The sequence below is a fragment of the Poromitra crassiceps genome, assembly GCF_964638095.1.
Source record: "Poromitra crassiceps genome assembly, chromosome: 5".
Taxonomy (NCBI): Eukaryota; Metazoa; Chordata; class Actinopteri; order Beryciformes; family Melamphaidae; genus Poromitra; species Poromitra crassiceps.
In genome coordinates this window covers 24,399,053-24,424,052 of record NC_139642.1, presented here as the reverse complement: position 1 = coordinate 24,424,052, position 25,000 = coordinate 24,399,053, and positions in this window count along the sequence as shown.

Genomic DNA, 25,000 nt, shown 5'->3' with positions numbered 1-25,000 from the left:
CTCCCCACCGCGCGCAGAAAGCCAATCCTTTATATGTGTGGAGAGCACCACACGCTGGGCACAGCATGAGTAGCCTTTGCTCCTCTGAAGATGAGAAAGCTGGTGGGTGAAGTGTGGCACGGCCTGCTCACTGGTGAATGGAGGGGAAAATGTGGGCGTTTATGTTGAATTGGACTTAGGAGAAGCCTGATCCACATTAGGAGCTCCTAACTGCACACTGGATGGACTGAGAGAGCATGGAGGCGGGCAATGATCGGCTTAGCTGCAGCCAGTACTAGAAGTAATGCTGTCTTTAGAGACAGTGTCAATTCAATTCAACACTCCCAGACAGTGTCAATTCAATTCAACACTCCCAGTGGTTCCCAACCATTTTTGTGTTATGTACCCCTTGAGCTGTTTTACCATGCCGATAGTACTCACGTGTGTCCATAATTCTCCTAAAGTTGTTATATTAAACTTATATTAAACTTTTAGCAGGCCTCTCTAACACATCTCATTAAATGAAAATAATTTGAATGACTCCTCTTTAATACAATTTTGACAGTTTTCAATTGCAAAAAAGTCACCAGTTTTTAGCATCTTGGAAATACATTGTAATCGCAATCTTTATACGTACCCCCTGCAAGCTGCTCAAGTACCCCTAGGGGTACACACATACCCCTGGTTGGGAATCACTGCTCTATATGCTCAAACAGCCATTGACCTCCAGCACTAGCCATGCAGGACTGCAGTATTTAGCAACCAAAAGAGAACTTGATCTGGGGGGGGAAGGGGTGTGGCCCAATCCCCTTGGCCTGAGAAGGGAGGTCCGGAGGTAATCAGGGATCTCAGCTTTGTGTGAAGCAGAGCGCTTATCTCCACCAGCCACAGCATGTTCAGCCACTTGTCTGCTTTGAACTACTGAGACAGTCATTCCCTGAGCGATCACATGTGATACATGTACGAACATGTGATCCGCTGATTGCTTTCAGATCAGCTGACGTGAAACAGTCATTCTGATTAATTGATCACGACAGTGTTGTTACAGTTCAGTCACATACACTTACTGTATGTCAAAGGAGGTTGGACCATTATAACACTACAGTTGTATTTAGCGGAAAAATGCTCTGGCTCTTCAGGATGCTCCCCAAATGAATCCAAGCAAGCAGCTTGCGAGAGGTTCTGCGGGGAGCAGAATCAACCTCCCAGGGCGTAGTAGACATTAATCATCTGAAAGCAACATCAAACCAGACATATTTCAGAGATAGCTTGCACACGCGTGTCCTGTAGATAATAGCAGGAGGAGGTTGGGGTGGTGAGAGTCAACAGCAGCAGTGACAGGAATGATCAGCAGTGTGATGGATGATAAAAAAAGCGCCTCACTAACGTGTTTGAGTGTGACTGGTGATGAGTCGGCTTGGATTGGAGAGCCGGAAATGAACTGAGGCGGCCGGGGGGAACCTGACATTGAAGGGAGCTAGCGAGTGTGGGCAGCATGCTAGCAAATGAGTAGAGCTTAACATAGGGTTGTCCAATTAATACAATTTTAATTTCAATTTCGGCTTCCCCCAATTATTGAAAACAAGATAATTGAAAAAAAACTAATAATACATTATTTATTTTAGTTAGGCTATTTATTTCCCCGTTTTTTCTTTGTTATTCTGTTATTTAAAGATATTTGAACTATATTCAACTAAATGCAGTATTAGAAATACCATTTTTTTCAAGATCAATAAATGCATGATGATGCTAGTAAGTAATTGCCTTAAATAATTGTGATCTCAATATCGTGATTATTATGTTTGCCACAATTGAGCAGCCTTAACCTTTCACACCCTGCGGAGGCTGAGCTGAGTACATGTCCTGTCTAAGTGCACGACCAGCGGATGTCAACCAAGGAGGAGCGCTGCAGACTGTATGTATGCCCTCCAGGAGGGTGGGAGCTGCCTGGGCACAGCCAGGACACACTACTGTGTCAAAGCCAGACTATGTGCTGCAGGAGGCTTCTGCTGAGGTCATGACAGGATGTCATTTCCCATAGATGGATCTAGAACACAGATGATGAAAGAGAACCAGAATCGTTCTGTGTGTACAATACAGAGTGTTCAAAATCCATATTTCTGATCCCCTACACACTATGCACTAGTTTGTTCTGTATTCAATTCCAGCCATACTCAGGACCCCCCCCCCAACCCCCAAAAAACACAAAAAAGTCACAATAAACAATTAATACAATTCATCCTCTATTCTTTGCATTTAAGTTTCTCATACATTAATCGCGCCCGTTTGTCTTTTTCAAAGTTGAGTTTAACTTTTACTTGTCATTTACTTAATAAAACGTAATTATTTATCTTCAAGTCCCTGCAAATGGATGATAGTGCACATAGTTTTGAGATGCAAAATCCAATTCGAGACACAGTTTCAATATTAAATCTTCCTGTATACCTTCAAAATGTCACGGATAGATGTTTATGACATTTGATATTTACCTTCTCAAATATACTGCATGAATAAATGGTACTTGCCTGTTACTGGGGAACTCATTGAAAAAATGCACCAAAAGAAAAGAAAAAATGTTGGCGTGTGTCTCTGGAATTGGATACAGTTCCGTTCCGTTCAGTTCAGTTTTTAGTTTTTATTTATTTATGGTGCAACATCACCCCAAGGGGTCTCTGTACACGATCACAACAAAGCAGTTTGGAGTATATGACACAAACACATGCACAATACACAAGCCTATGCAGAGACAATCACATAGACAAGAGTAGCACAGAGTCAAATCTACAACAGAAAACTAGAAAACATCAATAGATGGAGGAGCCATAATGCACAGAGAAACGGTGGGTTTTGAGCCTAGATTTAAAAATGTCAATAGTGTCAGCTTCTCTAACAGTCAGGGGTTAGTTAGTTACAGTTTAGGTGCGGCGTCTGTTTGTGACAGAGAATGGATGTACCGCTACTTTGCTTTGTGACATGTTGAGAATAGGTTCACAACCAGTGGGCATTTCAGCCTGCCTATTTTTGACGCCTATGCGGAAATTGCATTCTTTCAAATGGCCAGTGGGGGTCGCAGCTTGTGTTGCACCCCCGAGAACATCCATTCAACTATATGGGAAACGAGCCAACTTCTCTCTTGGTCTAGGTCTTAAATAAACACTTTCCAAATTAGTGTATGGTCTGAAAAAACAATTTAAAGTATTTTTCATGCTCTCACGCGCTCCGTTTTCCAAATGATAGCCCCATTTCGAGGAAAACTGACGACAAACATCGGATAATAAGAACAGTAATACTTCCGACCGGTAGAGGCAGCAATGTGCCGCAAGGCATCAGGTAGCAAGTAATAGTTGAGCAAATTATCAGAAAATAGCGTTACTTTATGATATTTTAATAATTTTAGTAGACACACGTAACTATATAGATACCATACATCTAACGTCCATAACATGGCGGACCATTTAACATTATTTATACCGTTAGATAAAGCCTTAAGCCTTCTCTGTATTCAGACATTCAGACCATTGGATTCAGCACAGAAACCGGAGTACGTTATAACATTTTAAATAGAGTCACGTTATAAACAACTAACCAACGCTGGGGGTCCGTATGGAAACAGTGTTACTCAAAATGGTTAAAAGTTAAATCAATTTGGTCATTCAGTGCCGTTTTACTGCAATGTAAAGTAAGTAGTGTTAGCCGCTACCATTAGCCAAAGTAGCTGACTACCCATAATGCATTAGGGCGATAAGGGAGACAGAGCAAATTCGGAAACTCCCCCGGCAGCTGCTAGGGGCAGCCGCCCCCTCTCCTCGTACTTCCGTGTAGCATTCATTCATTCAACCAATCAAACGAAATCAAACAATATGCGGAAGTGAGCTTCATTTTGCTGTGTCAAAGTCAATGAGCTATGTTGGTCCATTATATATAGGTCAATGTTCACAACATATTGCTGTTCCACTACTACCGCAGTAAAATCTTTTTTTTATAAAGAAAAGGAGAAAAATGTTTGAATGATGACATAACATAATTCATATTATAATGGCCTATTACCCCGTGCCCTTTCCCACAAGAAAGGTAGGAAGTGTCCAATACAAAGATGAATGGAAATGTGCACATATGTATGGTAATACAAGCTCACATCACCTGCATGCAAACACTGATACATGAACACACACACGCACACACACACACACGCACACACACACACACACACACACACACACACACACACACACACACACACACACACACACACACACACACACACACACACACACACACACACACACACACACACACACACACACACACACACACACACACACACACACACACACACCCTTACAATACATTCTCATAAGAGCATGGCATGTTTTACCTGTGTGTGAGGATGGAGGACAGGCCAGGATGCAGCAGGAGACAGCGTCCCAAAAACAGAGCGAGAGAAAGAGAAAAAAACAAGCTAATTAGCAACTAAACATCAATCATGAACACAACAGGCTTAAAGCAGTGGGTCCCAAACTGTGGTGCACATACCCCTAGAGGTACATGGAGATACTACAGCGGGTACTTGAGAGAAAGGGGGAAAATAAAGAATGAAAATAATAAATGTAAAAATAAAAAGAACATTCAAATAAATCTGCTCAGGAGGCACTAATTTCAGTTACTCTTTCACTCCATTTCGCATTTTGTAAAGTTATATTTTGCAAAAGGTGGGTTATCATTCATTCATTGCATCATCTGCTATCGTTTTCTCTGGCAGTTTTCTAAGCAAAACGTTGTAGTCGGGTAAAGGGGGTATCAGGGAAAGGGGGTACTGAAGCCAAAACAAAGTTAAGCAAGACCAAGTAAGATAACATTTCACTAGTAGTTTAAGAGAATATTAAAGATGACACCTTGGACCAGGTGATGGGGGCAGAGGGAACTGACAAACACTGCACAAGCAGCACATATCAAACATATGGCCGTCACTGCGTGGGGTGGAATAACACATGGCAGCCATACAGACTGGAAATAGCTCCAGACATACTCAGCACAATTGAGTGTAAATGGAACCCGGGGGAATTGGAATAGTTCAGCTGTAGAAAACACAAATAGCCTGCATGGCCCTTTGGGGTGAACTGGAGTCCCATCTTCAAGTATTCACCACACTCACATACATGACTGTAGCACTGCCCAACAGTGCAGAGAGAAACAAGAAACACTACATTAGAGGAGGCATAATACAACTTAAAGGACACGTCACTCCATCAACACACGTCCCAGAGTTATATTGTATCATATATAATATATAATATATTGTATGATGCAACGAAGCAAAACTGTCCCCAGCCCAACTTTATTATAATAATACTCGATGTAGCAGTAGAGTTCACTTTGTCTCCTTGGACTTTTATGGACATATCGTGCAATGCAGACCTTCAATAATTCAGTCATGTTACATTATGCTTATGCTTCCTCTTGCTAATGGACATCTGCAACCACAACCCAACCACCAGAATAAAACATCCCCGGTGTTGGAGGAGGCATTTCTTGTTTGTTTTTTTTATTTCTCTCCACTTTGCTTTAATGGTCATTTGCACAGTTGGACTAACCGGCTGGCTGCATTGAAGCGATTCAAACGGTCGTTAACCGTTGAGGTTAATCAATGTGATACATAACAAACACTAGATCATCAGATTGATGTTGCACATCCCTAGTGGGCAGCCAAACACCAGACATGGACTGGAGTATTTGAAAGCTACTGCGGTCAGTAAACCACGCACAGACCTAAGTCAATTGATTCAATCTGACGGCATGAATGAGAATAGATGTTGGAGACACACAGGATGTGGTTCTTCTACTTGAGTGCAGCCCACGCTGAACGCTCCTCTCTCTGTCTCCTCTGTTTAGACTAATCAGCTGATTCCTCTAGTAGGAACAGAGGTTGGCAGGATCTGGTCCTGCCAGGCTGAGATAGTGAGTGAGCCAGGTCTGCCTGGCATGGCAGCGTGGGAGAGAGGCTGGCCTGCTGGTCCAGCCTGAGATGAGGTGATGAGGACGTGTGTGTGTGTGTGTGTGTGTGCGTGTGTGTGTGTGTGTGCGTGCGTGCGTGCGTGCGTGCGTGCGTGCGTGTGCGCGCGTGCGCATGTGCATAGGCGGATTATGACATGAGTGGTCCCTGGGCCTGGATGCATCACAGCGCACATACACACAATTAAGACCAAAAATATAACTAAGACATACATTCACCTGCATCTCAACAGGATGTACAGCACAGCCACCTGAACACTCAAAGCCAACCGTACAATAGCCCCTTTTCACGGGGGCCAATTTGTGTCGAAAAGGAAGAATATACACAGGTGCAAAGTAACACTAATGAGGGTTTCCAAATTACAATCATGGAGGTTGGAAACCCTCATTAGTGTTTTGCTTGCACCTGTGTTTACCCTGCCTTTTCGACACAAAATGGCCCCCGTGAGAAGGGTCTATAACACGAAATAATTGCACCCGTATCTCAATACAGGATTTAGAGCAGCACAAGCACTGTACATTCAATTAAAGCCAAAAGCACAATAACCCTCTAATTGTCCATAAACGTATTTTGTCAAACATTTTGTCAAAAATTAAGGGTTAGGGCCCTAAGGGATCATTTGGTACCAGGCCCGGGCAGGAGACACGGTGGTCCTGTGAAGAGGCTCTGGGTTATGGGCCCCGGGAGCTGGGCCCGGTAGGCTCGTTTGGTACTACATCCCTCTGTGTGTGTGTGTGTGTGTGTGTGTGTGTGTGTGTGTGTGTGTGTGCGTGTGCGTGCATGCGCGTGTGTGTGGGGACAGTGAGTAATGCAATTCCAGCTCCATATAGAGCAGCGTAACCTCCTTCACTTATGGAGGATAAAGAGAAACGGTAAGAAATGCACACAACACACTACCCTTCATTTAGAGAGAAGGTGAGCGCAAACTCCAGAGAGTAAGACAGGAAGAGAGAAAGCACAACCTGCACAACCCACTGACTTTCCTCTAAGTCCCATGCAAGCAAACACACTGCGACGAGTGCTTCTGTTACCTCAGAGACCACACACACACACACACACACACACACACACACACACACACACACACACACACACACACACACACACACACACACACACACACACACACACACACACACACACACACACACACACACACACACACACACACACACACACACACACACACACACACACACACACACACAGTCCCCTACACCACCGGGGATGAAAACCCTCATTGAAGCAGCAGCCTCCTGGTCTGAGCTACGTGACGAGTACAGAGACTATTACACCAGTCCCATAATGGTCTTAGTCCGGTGTACAAGCTCTGTAATGGCGTCCAAGCAGAATAGCACCTGTCTCCTCATCTCGACACACAAACACACACACTGTGATTAACAGGCTGTGGTCTCCTCTGTCATCTCTCCAGCTGTTTACCTCTGGATCCGTCCAGATGTTTGTGTCTCTCTGAGCCGTGTAAGATCACACACAGAGAGAAGTGTGGAGCCGTGTCAAAAACACCTAGGGGCAAAGCAGCTTGGTGCTGAGGAGCAGGGCTGTGGTGTGCGCGCCCGGGTTATAATAATGACGGCTAAAATCTGCTTGTCATGTGTTTCCTCTATCTGTCCCACCATTCCCACTACATCATACAGCATCAACACAGGAAGAAAAGTCCACCTTGTGCTTCATTTGATTGACTGCCTACCTGGCCCAACTGACACTGACGAGCGGTGCGACTCCACACCTTGCGCTGAAAAGTTGTGAATAGTTTAACTCTGATGCACGTCTAAAGACCAGCAGAAAACCACAAGAGAGGTGTGCACTGCAGGGCATGTGTGCTGTAAGAGAACCACTGGTTTTGATGGCGACACGTTTCTATACTTTTCTCGCTGTGATCGCCCCCTTCTTCCATTCTCTTTTATTGTCATCATATTCAGAACTTTGCAAGCATACAACTTAGTGCAACACATCATGAATGATGGCAACATAACTTTTTATGTGTAAATATGTGAAATAAAATAAAAAATACTGTTGCATCTCCCATTGTCCCCTATACTACACTACATTCCAGTCCAATGCTGTGGTTGACTCACTCTGGTGTATTTACAGCACAGGGAGTGAAGTCTGGGCTGAATCCTGACATGACGGAGCCTCTCCTCCTCTCTCTTTTCTCTCTTTGTCCTCTGGTCTCTCTCTTCTATTATCAATGGACTGAGTGGCCCATTATCTAATTAACTTACGGTTGAAAGAGAGAGAGAGAGAGATAGAGGGCATTTTGTGTGTGTGTTTGGGTGTGTGTGTGTGTGTGTGTGTGTGTGGGTGCGCTACAACCAGCTGTTTAATAATTTCATTACATTATTCATTGCAAAATCAACGGTAAATTGACACATGACAACACAATATCTATATCACACCATCCAATCAGAGGAGAGGAGGAAAAAAACAGGAAGCAGGTGGCCAAGGAAGAGAAGAAGGAAGTTGAAGAGGTGATGTGGTCACATGACTGAAGCCAGGCCCTCCATACAAAACTAACATCCTGTGCAGCACAGATTCAGCAGAATAGAGCATCAATAGATGTCTGGCATTGCCAAAGAGACAGATCATCTCTAAAGCAGAAATGCACTGATTGAAGCCGTTTTAATCATAAAATTCCATCTGCACACATAATTAAGAAATATGAATAAATGCATGATTCTTATCAGGATGGGGGGGGGGGGGATTCACATTACAAACGACCCATCTGGAAACATGAACTATTAAGCCAACTATTGAGCCAACTTGCTGAACAGCTCACTATAGCATTAATCACCATGATCCAAAGAAGCCCATTCCAAGTCCCTAATTCATCTAATTGACCGGCACTTTAAATCCAATCTGTAGCCAGAGTCTATCCGTCTGGACTAATAAGACTGTGGGAAAAACCGCACAAGATTTTGGGCTTTCCGGGTATGTCATTGTTTACAGAGCGACAATAATGCATCTAATGCAGTTATCTGTTTAGAGATTCAAGATTCAAGATTTTATTGTCACTCCGTTGTACAAGTAGGCACATGTGAAATGCTCATGCTGGGGGTCCTGTTACAAGACATACATAGTGCAGTAGGTAAATAAAGTTGGTAGGGACAAACTCACAACAGTTATAGTTATGTATGTAAATAAGGCAAAGAAGGCAAACAGAAAATAAGAAAGGTAATAAAGTAAATAAAGTAATAAAGTAATAAAATAGGATCAATAATACCAGCCGTCTGTCTCAGACTCTGCACACGTATCAAACTATACAAATTGGAGCAGTGAAATAATAGCACAAACCAAACTGTTATAAACAGAGGAATCAAAGTGGCACACGTACCCGTCAACTCCCCCTGCATTCAAATAAAGCAGAAATACTGGTCTTTATGATCATGAATAAGGAATTGAGACACTTGGAATCTTGGAAGCCAAGAGAACAAAGATGATCTGATTGTTGTGACCGAAAAGAAACTGAAAGTAAGACACGTTTCCTGCTGTCCTACCAAATAGATCAAAATTACTTTAATTGTGGAATTTCTGTGAATTTAAACTTTCACTTTCACAAGCAGATGGGGACAAAGACGTGTGTGTGGTGAGTTTAAGCAAGATTAGCGAGATGTATGGGGAACATAGCTTGAGCACATCTTAAAGAGGCCCCATGTCTGGTTAATTTTTGTCTGATTAAAATTCCCGATCAAGCAGTTTTGAATACTAGTATTCATCCCAGTTTTGAATACTAGTATTCAAAACTGGGATGAATACTAGTATTCAAAACTATATACAGTATACTATACAGTATTATAGATCAGTGCCAGTATGATTTCAACGTATTAGCCTCGATGACAAGAGCACTGCAAGTCTGCAGAGGTAGAGCCTTATATGGACAATGGGCTGATACTGTGGTTACAGTGATGTGTGGGATTAAGGTGACCTGGGAGAGTGGGGGGTCCAATAATATCTTTTCATAGGGGGCAAAATCCATGCGAGAGTAGAAAAGATAAGAGAGGTCAAGACCAAGTCCTTCATTTAAACTGGCCACCGGAGGGTGCTGGCCTACATAACAATTCATTTGAATAGAAATGAACTGCTATATCCAAGGGAGACCACGTAGGTGTACAGTAAGTCCAGTCCACAAATACCACAATGTGAACACACACGGCGCAGGGTCTGTCGGCTCCCTGGATAGAAGTAAAAGCCAATCTAATCTCCATTATCAGGTGATTTCATTTTCATTTTCTCCATCATGGCCGTCATCAGCTCACCATCTGCTGGGCTACAGTGTTGATCAGCATGGCAGACGTGTTGAGCTCTAATAGGAGCAGACAGGCGTGGAGAGACGCACGATAAGACACAGCCCCAACGTAGCTGAACTGATGTCAGGAGAATAAACAAGGTGCCTCTGATTCATGAACACACACACACACACACATCTATCTCTCTCTCTCTCTCTCTCTCTCTCTCTCTCTCTCTCTCTCTCTCTCTCTCTCTCTCTCTCTCTCTCTCTCTCTCTCTCTCTCTCTCTCTCTCTCTCTCTCACACACACACACACACACAGACACACACAGACACACACACACACACACACACACTCTCTCGCTCTCTCTCTCTCACACACACACACACACACACAAATGGTCACAAGTCACATTCAAATGCATGAGAAGGGATTTACATACACAAACAATCCACAGACTGTAGCCCCTCCCACCTGAATCCTCATCATCCTATAACCTTCCTTCGGTTGGATGCATCTGATGCTACTGAAATAATGAGTCATTGTAACAAAAACATAGACATAGAAAAACATGTAGTAGGCTATTATTATTATTATTAGTTTTATTATTATAAACTAGAAATATTGTGCGCTCATTCCTATAATAGCGTGCCTCGCACTCGCCAATTGTGAGCCGCGTCGCGAACCCCTCGTCTTATTATAGTAGTGAGATATGAAAAGCACATGAATCCTTTACTCAAAACATTGATCACAGCTCATTTACTTCAGTTTTTTCCGTTTTTCTTTCATTTCCCCCCCTAATTGTACTTGGTCAATCCCCCCGGGCTGTCCCGGGCCGGTTGTTTCACCCCCTCTGCTGATCGGAGAGTTGTAGACTAGCACATGCTTCCTCCGATACATGCGCAGTCGCTAGCCCCTTCTTTTCACCTGACAGCGAGGGGTTTCGGTTTCACCGGCAGGACGTAGCACGTGGAAGGATCACGTTCTTCTTCCCCCCCAATTCTCCCCCCCCCAGACGTACTTCAGATCATACAATTAGAAGAGTTACAGCAGCACTTTGACCACTGCCAGTGAATCTCTTTCTGTTATGTTCAGACATTTTAGTGATGCAAAAGATTCCCAGAGTATGAGATCTCTTTATGTCTCTAAAGTAGCTTTAGTACTTTGAACAAACGAAGGAGAGATCAGCAAGTTGACTCTAATGTCTAATGTCAATCTCAATTCAGCTCTCAGGAACAAAAAAATTCACACCCAGCTCAGAGAGAAAGATAACTTAAAGGAGGACTTACCCCCTAGATATGTATTAGAACAGTGATTTGAAAATACCTATTGAAAAAACCAAGAAATGACATATACTCTTGTCTATACTAGACTCTTTGGCTGTGTTAAGTCAAGATTTTTTTTCGGAAATCGACGCCATTACAGTTTGCCTACTGCCTCAAAAATAATTTATTTGAGAGGGGCGATATCTTTATAAATATCATCAACTAGCCAACGCTGGTGGCCTGTATGGAAACAGAAAATCCTGAAATGGTTGATAGTTATATCAATTTGGCCATTCAGTGGCGAACTAGAAATTTAATTATTTTTGTCCCATTTTGTCCCATGTGTGTGTGCGTGGCTTGCATGTGGCTTGTCTAAACTTACGTTAAGAGCCTCGCTGCTCGCAGCACACAGCACACAGTGAGGACAAACCTCTCGCTCTGGGGTAACACAATGCGAGATTTCTCCACGTAGACAGAAATAGCTGGTGTGCGATTTAGAGAATACAGTCTGAGATTGGGTACAGGATTGAGGGAATCCCGCATCTGTTTGCGAAGGTGCGACTGGACAGGACGCTTTTCACAGACGGGCACAGTAGTCGGAGCGAGGCGAGTGTCTCTCAGGGCACAGCTGCAGTGCAGATCTCTCCTCCTCCTCCGCGCATTCAGTCTGTCCAAAATCATTACCGATATAATCTCAGTAGGAGGGATGCAGGGAAATATGATAGTAGCCGATGTGTTTAGAGAAGCTTTGTCACGTTGTCACGTCGTAGTATAGCGTTGTATTTTACATGTGCGCTAAACTGCGACCATATTTGTTTGCGGAAATATCAGACTGCTCTCTCTGCTGCTCTCAGAGCACAGAGAGTCCAGCTGCTGCTGGCCTGCTGCGCGCGCCCGCGGAGCTTGGGGCTCGTCCATGTAACAGTACGACTCTCGCCTGCCTGGGCTGGAGACAGTGCTTGCAACTCGGACTGATAATATAAACATCATCATTCGAGCTTATCCAGGTAAGATATCAATAAAGTAATGACACATTCAGCGGGAAACTAACTATAATTAAGACATGTGCCAACTTTGACGACGTTTGGTTCAGTATTTTAAGAGCAAACTTCAATAAGAATAGGCTTGGAGTTCTGAGGAGCCGAAAGGGTACAGGGGGGGTAGGGGAGTAATTATCTTGAAATCCCATAGTCTTTGGGTCACCGTGACGTCACGACGTGTCAAATATCCCATTCATTTGAGAAAAAAAAAAAAAAGCAGTGTTACACCCTTAGAGGGCGCTTATGCCAGGTATGCTGCTGAAAAATGATACAAATGGTAAAATGGCAACAGTTTGGTGTCAAATGTGGAAATTCTGACCAGAATTCTTCACACATCACCCCCAAAGTCATATATATTGGTTAAAAGCTGAAAAAAAGTGTTTTGGAGGTAAGTTCTCCTTTAAGCACATGGTAAATACACACACACACACACACACACACACATACACACACACACACACACACACACACACACACACACACACACACACACACACACACACACACACACACACACACACACACACACACACACACTAAGGTCACTAAAGTAATATTAACTTCTCCTAACCTTTATGTGATAAACAAGTGAAAGTAATTTGGAGATAAATCTTTGCTTCCGGCTGTCTTTGTGTAAAGAAATCCTGCAAAGCAAATTTCACCAATTTGCACATATCTGATCATTGTAACACCAAATCCTCCTGCATAATTCCTCAGTCAGTGCTCCAAATATAAGCTCTTCAGGTAGCTTCAGAATAGCTTTGACTTTTAGAAAGAACATTCAAAAGTTTATATTTGACAGGACAAATGATACCCTCAAGAGAGTACTGTATATAGGCCTGGGTGCCACGGGTGCAGCAGTAGATTCCCTGCCTTCCAACATGAGAGTTGCAGGTTCGAGCCCTCGTGTTACCTCCGGCTTGGTCGGGTGTCCATACAGGCACAATTGGCCGTGTCTGCGGGTGGGAAGTCGGATTAGGGGTATGTGTCCTGGTCGCTGCACTAGTGCCTCCTCTGGTTGGTCGGGGCGCCTTTTCGGGGGAGAGGGGAACTGGGGGGGAATAGCGTGATGCTCCCACATGCTACGTCCTGCCGGTGAAGCTCTTCGTTGTCAGGTGAAACAACGAAAGTGGCTGGCAGCTGCACATGTATTGGAGGAAGCATTTTTTTTAACCCTTTCCATCCTCCCTGTACTGCTTCCTACATGTGTGATCTTTCATTGCTCTAAGGATATATATATATATTTTTATAAAACTATTCACTGTTCATGTACACACAAATATTGCTTTGTGCCTATTGGGCAACGCCGGGCAGCCTACATTTCCAGTAAATATATAAAACAAAAAATAGTATCGGCCTAATGTCCTTTAATTCATTTGGGGGTATAAAGCCTTTACATCAGAGGCAACTGGCTTCTAATTCACAACACCTCGGGAATGTTCTTGTAGAGAATGTGTTTGTCAGAGAGGACTGAGCAGAGCAGAGCAGACAGGGGTTGAACCTCCAACAGGACTGGTTGTCATTGTGGCCTTTGGGTGAGTGCAGGAGATGAATGAGTCTCTGGGTGAGTGCAGGAGATGAATGAGTGTTTGGGTGAGTGCAGGAGATGAATGAGTGTTTGGGTGAGTGCAGGAGATGAATGAGTGTGGATGACTCAGAGGAATGACATAGGTCACAAACACACAGCTTCATAACATCCACAGGGAGCTTTGTATCTGCTGGATTTGCACTTTTAGGCTACACCTACAATATATTTGCAGGCATTCACATTTCACCAACCTGATGTTACATTTTTAATAACTACATTGTTTTCTTACAGATGAAGGTCCAACAGATGTCATTTTAGAAGAAAAGTAATCACATTGGCAATTATACATTTTAATGTATTTCTTGATAACATGCCTGATGACTACTAGTCTTGGAGTTTGCTGACGGAGACACAGATGCATTTCGATGCGTCTCCTATTCATATTTTCCAAAGGGATGTTAGACTACACACCAAAATGCTAACTTTATAGCCTATACATGACGTCAGACTTCACACCTCTATTTGTAACCTTTAATTTCTACCCCCAGTCGGGCAGGGACGCTTAGTGAATGGATGCGTTTGTCAGGTGGCCTCTAGAAGGCAGTGTTTCCCATACAGAGGCACAACATCAAGTTGGTCAGTATGAATTGATTGAAATAGATCATGTCATGTTTGTCATTGGAAGATGCTCAGAGCAGCAGCATTATGGTAAGTGTACTGTACCTGTGTGGAGTCTAGCTGGGTATTGAGGTGGAGGCTGATCATCATTTGTCAGATAAATAACTCCCCTTGGAATTCAAATGGGAACTCAACATCAATACAAATGAACTCAGTGAAAATCAGTGACACTCAAAACTTTGAAAATAGGATCTTTGGGCTGTTTGGATGTTTCATCACTCAATATGAATGCATCGCTGTCAGAAATGATGCCAAACATTTCATCAAAACATATTACATCATTGAAAGTCAGCATTCATAATTATATCTGATTCTGAATGTTCATATGCATACCAAGATATGAGGAGCTTATTAGAATATTGCGTGCCATCCAACGTGTTAAAAATAGGCTCAAAATGTGGCATTACTTCAAAATGACTTAATGAATGCCCTTTAGCAGACTGTGTATAGATGTATTAGTACACTGGAAAGATTTGATGCCATTACATGGAGCAATCTAATAATCTACGCATATCATATCATATAAAGTATATGAATACACATACTGTATACATGAAGGGAACGGTTTTGAGAGAACAGGGTCAAACTATCTTCTGTAGAGGTCTATGTTTCAGTTGCCAAATGCCAGTGAGTAACACGCTCTATAGTCCTCTCTGTCCGATTTGAGAGTCCAGGGTTTTGATTCTTGGATGAATTTCTTGGTCTGATCTGGTTCTTCTTGGATTCCTTCCCGCTTTTCTCCAGCGTGCAGAACACAGATCAGTGAGACGTGTTGTTGGCAGGATGTCAGGCGAGGACAGCAGGCTCATAGACGTGTGTATGTTCACTATCAATGTCTTGATAAGGCACCATCGACATGCCTTTGGGGCACGGTGGCTCAGTGGTAGAGCTGTCGCCTCACAGTCAGAAGGTCCTGAGTTCGATTCTCGCCTGGGACACTGTGGGCGCTGTGGTTGTGTTCCCCCCCATATCCTCAGTGCCTACTGCCCAGGTGGGGTATCTCGTCGTAAGGGCCTTTCTCTCTGTGTGGAGTTTGCATGTTCTCCCCGTGCTCCCCCAGGGGGTTCCTCCGTATATAACCCCCCCACTAAAAACATGCAGAAGATCAGATCGTCATCGTCATCCGACCAGTGACGACGACATCCGAAGTTGGTCCCCGGGCGCTGTACGAGAAAGCGATCACTGCTCCTGGCCTGCCCCCCCGGAGGAAAGGACATGCCTGGATGGGTTAAATGCAGAGGACACTTTTCACCGGCCACCGTCAGCATGAGTGTGTTGTGGCCGCATGCATGTATTGTGGTGTTCGTGTGACAATAAAACACAGGGCTTGTCCCGTTACGAGAGTTCCAGCAGTGAGCCAGCTCCTCGTTTTGACTCCACCACGAGCAGGATCGATGCATCGGCTGCTTCCAAACTGTCACTCTTTCACTTCATGATGTCAAGGTAAATAGGTTGCTTTGAATGTATGCCTGTTATCCTCAGTTCATTACATCACATACTGTATAGAATGCCATATTTTAAAGAAACTAACAATGATTAATGAGCACTGATCAATGTGATTTTACTCTGTATAATTAGAGACTATTTAAAAGGCTAAAACGCTGCCAAGCCTAAAAATGGTGTGGACTCAGAGGAGACTGAGAAGTGGGTGGGTGGGTCAATCCAAAGTCCAGCAGGTCTGTTCCGTCGAGCCGGTGGGCCGGTGAAGAGTTTCAGGGCTGGACAGGACGACACTGGACCCGTTTGGAACAATGCCCCTAGAGACGACACATGGTGGCTGAGGGCAGCCGTGCTGCTCTCATCTGTCTGGGCGAGCTGCAGCAGCTGTTACCTTGGCCTCCTCCACCTTCATGTTCCTCTGCTTGGCTCTGTGAGGAGTGTTGACCCGGAGCCATAGTCCCACCGCTCCTAATAGTATATGTTCTTTATTCTTTTCCCCCCGCAGTATAACCTCAATTTCCGCATCGCTGAAGTTATTTTTCGCTTTCTTCATTGCCATGCATTTCGGCCGGGAAGTTGATGTTTTTTGCAGACTTTCTTTCTCCTTTGCCTAATATGCTTTTCCGAGGCGGTGCCATCATGTTAATTCATTATAATTCAGCTCCTGAGTGATTGGGATTCGTCAACATGAATATGATTGAAAACAGATGCTTCCGACTGTGATGAATGTGGCGTCAATTTGAGGTTTTTACCAACCTGATGCTGCCAGATGGTTTGTTACACAGAACCGCCTGGGACGTGGTTTTAGGGAAACTGTCTCAAAAGGGCGGGCGTGTTCCAAAAAATACCTGTATGGTGATTGGATGAAGCATCTGTCTATCTATCACAAGCTCGCTACTTGCTGTGGTCACACCCAGCTGCCTCTGGTTGCTGATTGGTCCGGCCCACTGCTAGAACGGAGTTAAACCAATAGCCACACCAATGGAATTCTAGTACGATCGTGATCTCGTGAATCCAGTTGCAAGGTTGGATTTTTCCCATTTTCTTTTTACATGTGCACCCAAACAAAATGATAGATGAGACCTAATGATGGTTTCTTTCCTCTGTGTTTGGTTGCAGCAAGCTGCCAGTCGCTGGCTCCTCATAATTTAAGCATTGGAGGTTGGAGATCTATTTACTGAAGCTCATTCTTACAATCCAAATGACGACAGACGGTGTTGATTGTACATCTGAGAGTGTGTCCTTCAGAAAGCCTGTTCCATTTGGAGGTGTTGGTGAGGGAGAGAGGCTCATTATGGACTGAAGGGGATGCATAGGCACTCGACAGACGCTTCTAGCAGCAAGCAGGACACAAACACTCATCAGAAGACCTCTTCACCTCGCTCTGACAGAGGACATGCTGCCCAGGCTCATCAGAAGACCTCTTCACCTCGCTCTGACAGAGGACATGCTGCCCAGGCTCATCTGCTAATGACTTGGACACTGCTGTGATGGAGATGTAATCAACAGTGCTAAAATAAAATAATACTAATGTCACATAATTACATAGCCTACACAGTTTGGACTTTTAGTACTTGTGAAAAGATGATTTTAAAGTGCTGTCACAGAATTGTTTTGAGTGTCATTTTAGCCAATTTGCATCAACATTAATGGTGTGAAAATAATCATGCTAATGTGTTGGAGTTTGCAAAAAGCACACTCCACATTCCACATGCTGATGAGCTGTTTCTACTGCACTGCCAGGATCCTTACTGCTATCACTACCTCATAGGGTTTCATTAGGCTGCAAACTACACACACACACACACACACACACACACACACACACACACACACACACACACACACACACACACACACACACACACACACACACACACACACACACACACACACACACACACACACACACACACACACACACACACACACACACACACACACACAGGCACCAGCTAAATGAACCCCCTCACTATGCCTGGTGAGACAGACAATTACAGTTATCTTTTAGCTTTATTTATTTTGAATTTGCATACTAATGTCTGCATCACAGTTACTGAAAATGGGGTTTCTGCATGATTTCACAAGTCAGAAGACACATTCAGACAGAGAGAAAGAGAGAGAGAGAGAGAGAGAGAGACAGACACAGAGAGAGAGAGAGAGAGAGACAGAGAGAGAGGGAGATCCCTCTCTTTTCTAATAAGATCAAATAGTGAAACTTGACTAATAAAAGTTAGAAAGGTGTTGTGGTGCGCTGATGTTTTCAGTAGAAATGCAGCCTGGTATCCAGCGCCCGCCCACAATGAATCCTTCATTAGGGTCTGGACGCAAGCCTATCCACCACTGATTCTGTGACGTATTTTCAGCCCCAACTGATTGGTTGCCGTCTGTGTCAATCATCGAACTCTTTGACCAATCGCAGTAGCAAAGCAGGACAACTTCGACGATTCTGCGCCAAAGAACGTAAATTGATAAGAACTGGCGACTAATGGGTTGTTCTCCTCAGTGGTTCCAGTGCAACATCAAGGCGGGAGCGCTGTTCGTCAAAAAAACACAGGCATCGTCTGTTGCCTTCAATACTCTTTGGGCCCTATCTTCGCAACGGCGGTAATTTTGCGTTAGCGCCCGTTTTGAGCTGGAATAGCGCCGCGCAAAGCCTTAGTTGTGGGCGTGTTGGCACGCTGCGCTTCACGTCATCTCGGCGCATCTCGGCGCAAACGTCCATAGCCACAGCGTCACCGCCATCACATACCAGCTTCTTTCTTGCTGAGAGCAAGCAGAGAAACAGAGAGAGAAGAGAGAGAGGGGGAGAGAGAGAGAGCGAGAGAGAGAGAGAGAGAGAAAGGAGTGGGGGGGGGGGACGAGAGAGGGAAGAGAGAGAGGGCCGCCGCGCAATTACGCAGTGATGTCCCAAAGCGTGCGCTTACTGTAATTAGATGTTTCGTTCATATAGGCTATAACAGGTGTACACATCTAAAAATATTTGTTTCTGTGTGACAACTGCGATTCATAATGGGGCTGGATACCAGGCTAGTAGAAATGATGTGAAGAGAGGAATTATATGAATGAATCAGTGGATCACAGGATAATTACTGTGTCAAGTAATGAGGGAGAAGATGATGGAATCCAATTATTGTTTCATTCATAACTCATTGCTGTTCATTTTGTACCAGTGCTGCTGTGTTGTAAAACACCCACTTTCACATTCTATCCAAGTGAAGTCTCTTATAACTTCAACCTGCATATATATTTCCCTGATGCATTTCAGTTTAACACGCTGACCATAGTGATGCAGGTTAACAGCACGCCAAAAAACAAACTCATCTGCAGAGCTTACGTGTGCCAGAGATCCAGGACCTGCAGACACCTTCTATTGGTGTTTTCATCAGTGTTCCTCAAACTGAAACATCAGGTTTACCTGCTGGTGCACCATGATCTTACAGTGGGCTGGAAGGGTCATGAGAGAAGGTCACGACCACATATTTTATTTGGTATATATATTTTATATACATTATATCTGTCTAGTGTCTATAACCCGATTTACATTTTGTCTGGCAAAATCATGGCCAATTAAACAGATGTTATCTACTGGGTGATATATATATATATATAGATATATATATGAGGATGTGCAAAATGAGATAGTCTATTCTAAAGAAACCTACTTAAACCAGATATTAGATGTGTGAGAGGGTCCGAGGGACACACACACATTTAAATAAGGAATACTAATGGATATGGGATGCATGTGTTCAACAATACATCATGCATCATAAATAACGTCAATCAGGATTTGACGTTATTTTTTTGCCGCAGCTGTATTGACAAAACAAAAATCTTTTGTCACTTTTTATTAAAATCCACTTCAAGCCTGTTATATATTATTTTCCATAATTGTGTGTCTAATGTCATTTACACAGAGACAAAACGATTCACTGGCTGTGACTGAACACACACACACACACACACACACACACACACACCTCCTGTGGAGTCAGAGCAACTCTCTGGGGAGAAACACTGTGGAGTAGGGAGGGAGGTGTCACTCGCGCCGGGGGGGGGGGGGGGGGGGGGGGGGGGACGCACGCGCGCACACACACACACACACACACACACACACACACACACACACACACAGCTTGTTCTACTGAGGAGCCATGTCTTTATGATGACAGATATGTGAAGCTGACTGTAGAGTCAGTAGGGGGCTGCTCTTCACAATAACGTATAATAACGCGATAAACTGAATGTGCGTGTGTGTGTGTGTGTCTGTGTGTGTGTGAATGTGTGTGTGTGTGTGTGTGTGTGTGTGTGTGTGTGTGTGTGTCAAGCTGCCACTCCTTATGACGACTTTCATTCACTTCATCAGTTTGATCATTCAGCAACAATACAGTTAGCCTCTCACATTGTGTCACTGCTAACGCTTGTGTAGCAGATGTGTGATCTATATAACTATACCGTCTATATACATATACACATCACATCAGACAGCAATATAAATAGCGCATCTGTAAATATAAACATATTATGTAAATGAACGCCTTCCAACTCCATCTTGTGTGATTGGAGTTGTTATAGTCAGTAAGCAATGCTACATCCACTGAGTAATATGTAAATGACACCAAAAAGCAATTGCAGCCTTAATGCGTATTTTATAAGCATGTCAATCATTTCAGATGTCCTAGAATTTGAAAAATGAAAAGCTTGAGGGTTATTCTAGTTGAAGCAATCCTCCAAACGGCAGTTTTAACTCCCGCCTGACGTAGCATAGACTTACAGACTGCATGCCTTTAATAGTGTGGAGGAAGTGAGGCCAACACGTCTAATTGGTGTGTTAAGCTGCGTTCACACCGACCTATTAAAGTTTGTCGCTGGCGTCGAGTTTACATACAAAGTCAATGCAAACGAGCGATTGAGCGTATATTCGCCTGGGAGAATAATCGCTGGGCGTCCGAGCGACAGAGACAGAGCGATAGGGAGAAAATACGCTCGTCGCTCAAGATGAAATATTCCAACTCGAGCGAAAATACGCTGGCATCAGTCGCTCGCTGTTCAATGCCGATTGGCTGCCGTGTGAGAGCGAGTCAAGGATCCCACTGGCTTGGAACAAACCGCTGGTTTATTGTGTAGCAACAAACCGCATTGACAGGCTGACAGCTGACATGAAGTGAAGTCTGTCCTACCGGTATGCAGCTCGCATTAGGAGCACGCTGATAGGCTTAGCTTGTAAACAATGACGGTGGCTCGTAGTGGACAAACAGCATGACATTGCGTAACGTTATATCCCCCACATGTCCGTCATTTCGTGTGCCTGTTGATGAGCGATTTAAACAGAGCGACAGAGCGATTCCAAAGGGTTGACTTGAGCGACAGAGCGAAAAATAAATATCTCGGTGTGAACGCTCCTTTACACAAAACGTTATGTGACAGCATTCCAATCATAACACTATTATTTTGCGCGGGTGTGTGTGTGTGTGTGCCCCTTAAGTTTACATCCATCAGTCGTATGACATCACTGATGACATCATCAGTGATGTCATAGATAGATAGATAGATATCATTCTGTCCTGTGCAATACTATAGGCAAGTATAGACAAGGAATCACAAACCCACTGAGATATGAATGGAGCTGAAGATAGTAGAGGATGTGTGCTCATTTTCTCATCCTCTCTCTCTCTCTCTCTCTCTCTCTCTCCTGGAAGAGTCCTTTAGCAACACTTACCTGTAAGAACAGAGAAAAGAGGAAAATAGAAGTTAGACTCAGGTAACCCTAACCCATATACATAATTGTAACACTTATCAACAGCGTGTTTGCCAGCAAGACAATGTGCCCCTCATCTTCTGCATTTCTACATTCAAATGGAATAACTGCATATATAAGCTTTCCACTCCCATATCAGTCTCAGACTAGATGTCCTTCACAGCAGCTGTGGTAGAAGAAGCTGCTGATAGTTCTGCTGCTCAAGTCTTTAAAAGGAACCTGCTGCTCACCAGTATATCAGATCACCTTGTAGTCTGCTGCTATATCTGAGTGTTTAAATATGAAAACCAAAAATGACTTTCGGAGAGTGAGAAGATCGAGGAGCTGATCCAATCTTAACAGTTGATCTACAGTATATAAAAGAGCAGCAGAAGACTATAAAGATAAGGACATGATTTAGCTCCACTGATGTTTATACAACGACTCTACCAGAGTGAGGAAAATTTCAATTATGTGAATTGTCTCTGATAACTGGGTAATTCCAAGTATTATTATTATTAGTCCAGGGATTCACTTCCCAGTTCATACTTCAAAATATAATTTCCCCCTTTAAGCTGGGACATATCCATCAGACACAGACACAGCTTTGAGACTTGTAGTAGAAGCATTTTGCACTGTTCACCAAAATGTATTAGAGCCATACATAACCTCTCTGTACTGTGTAAAACATCTATCATACCATGTCCTGTAGATACGTTGTACACTTAGTAAATATAACAATCCATATTGCATACAGAGAGAGGGAGCGAGTGAGAGCTGAACGAAGGCGAGGGGGGAAGGTGAGAAAAAACCTTTGGACAACTCAACTGATGTGAAGCCTGTCAGCAGCTCTGACATGGAGGAATCACTTCTCACCTCACACACTGCAGGATCATTACACCTCATTAACAAAGCAGAGGGCTTTAAACATCTACCAGTGAGAAGAGATTGTCAGGCAAAATGGGAGAGAGTCAAAGGTTGAGAAAGATAGTAAGTCTGTGTGTGTGTGTGTGTGCGTGTGTGTGTGTGTGTGTGTGTGTGTGTGTGTGTGTGTGTGTGTGTGTGTGTGTGTATGTGTGTGCATGCGTGCGTGTGTGCGAGTGTGTGTTAGAGAGAGAGAGAGAGACATGGACAAGAGATGGAGCCAGGCGGAGCAGCATTTCACACTGTAGTGGCTCTACACGCAGCTCTGGGCACACAGCCATGCCTCTCTCTCTCTCTCTCTCTCTCTCTCTCTCTCTGCAATCGTACGGCTGCCCTGGCTGACAGCTGCAAATGGAAACAGCACTTTAGTGTCATGATTACTAATATCTACATCTGGAGGCATACTTTATATAAATGGCTTGTTTAGACTTCTCTAGACTGGTTGCAGACTCGTGACTTGCGAGCCGCCCACTCTTCAGATTTGGTCGAGCGATGTAGAGTCGGGTGATTTTCTTGATTGGGGCAGAAGAAAAGGATCATGACACTCAGAGCCGTTGTGGGCGGGACTAACAGTTTGAACTTGTTTTGCATTAGCATTTCAGCTAGACCCGGCGCCAGCCAGGATAAATGACTGAGTGGGCGGTTCTAACTGGCGATCTTTTTATATAGTAAAACATAGGTTATATACCCGCTATGCCTATTTCTGCACTTTTTAACCATGCAATAGCCTCTGAACAGCTAAATAACAACAACATAAGAAAGACAAAATGTCGGGAACTGTCTGGAGCACTCTGAGTCTGAACATAGATCTGTGCAAAATCATAGAATGAACCATTAGTTGACTGCAAAAGTCAACAAAAACGAAACAAAATATAATAGGCAACAGTGTCAGGGGGTCATTAAATAAATAAAAAATAAAGTGATCAGATCATGTTCTCTGTCTTTCTGCAGCTGTCTCTCTGTCTGTGTTCATTTTCTCTTCCTTGCTCGCTCTCTCTCTCTCTCTCTCTCTCTCTCGTTGACCATCGCTGGAAGTTTCACAGTAATTAGGGCTGAAAGTTCAATTCACAACACACAACCGCGAAAAGCAGGCTGATTGAACCAAAGTGATGTGTGTCTATCTCTCCTCCACTCCATTTCAGCACCGCGGACAGCGCCACACCGCCCTGTCTATGCAGGCAAACAGCCTAAACGCATCTGTTTCTGTCTGTCTGTCTGTCATGCCAGCCAAAGCAACAGAAAAAGAAACCAGCTAACTTCTCTTACCGTTCCTCAGTAGAGTTTAAAGTGAGGGGGCAGAAAATTGAACTGAGGGGGCAAAGCCCTATACCACGCCCCCCATGGTGCCGGGCCTGATTTCAGCATTATGTAATATTTAATTAAATCATTCTTTAACCAATAATATATTGTCTTTGCAAATATGTTTGCTGTTGTTGTTGTTGTGCAAGCTATCAGCTGTCCAATCCAAGCTGACTCTCATCACCAATCACACTCAAACAAGTCATTGAGGCGGACTTTATAATCTGTGAGCTCACACTGTTGAGCATTCATGCCACTGCTGCTGTTGAACCAAGTCCATGCAAAAAAAACTCCCTCCTCCACCACCCCAACCTCCTGCTATGTACACTTGTGCAAGCTATTTTTGAATAAGGTCTGGGTTTATGTTGGTTTCATATTATTAATGATATGTCTACTATGCCTCAGGGGGTTTATTGCTCGCCGCAGGACCTCGTGCATGGTGCTGCTTGGATTCATTGGGGAGAATCCTCAAGAGCAGAGTCTTTTTCTGCAAGTTAACTGTAGAACCATTAGTGTTATAGTGGTGCAAACTCACTGTAGAACCATTAGTGTTGTAGTGGTGCAAACTCTTTGACTCACTGTAGAACCATTAGTGTTGTAGTGGTGCAAACTCTTTGACTCACTGTAGAACCATTAGTGTTATAGTGGTGTAAACTCTTTGACTCACTGTAGAACCATTAGTGTTATAGTGGTGTAAACTCTTTGACTCACTGTAGAACCATTAGTGTTATAGTGGTGCAAACTCTTTGACTCACTGTAGAACCATTAGTGTTATAGTGGTGTAAACTCTTTGACTCACTGTAGAACCATTAGTGTTATAGTGGTGCAAACTCTTTGACTCACTGTAGAAC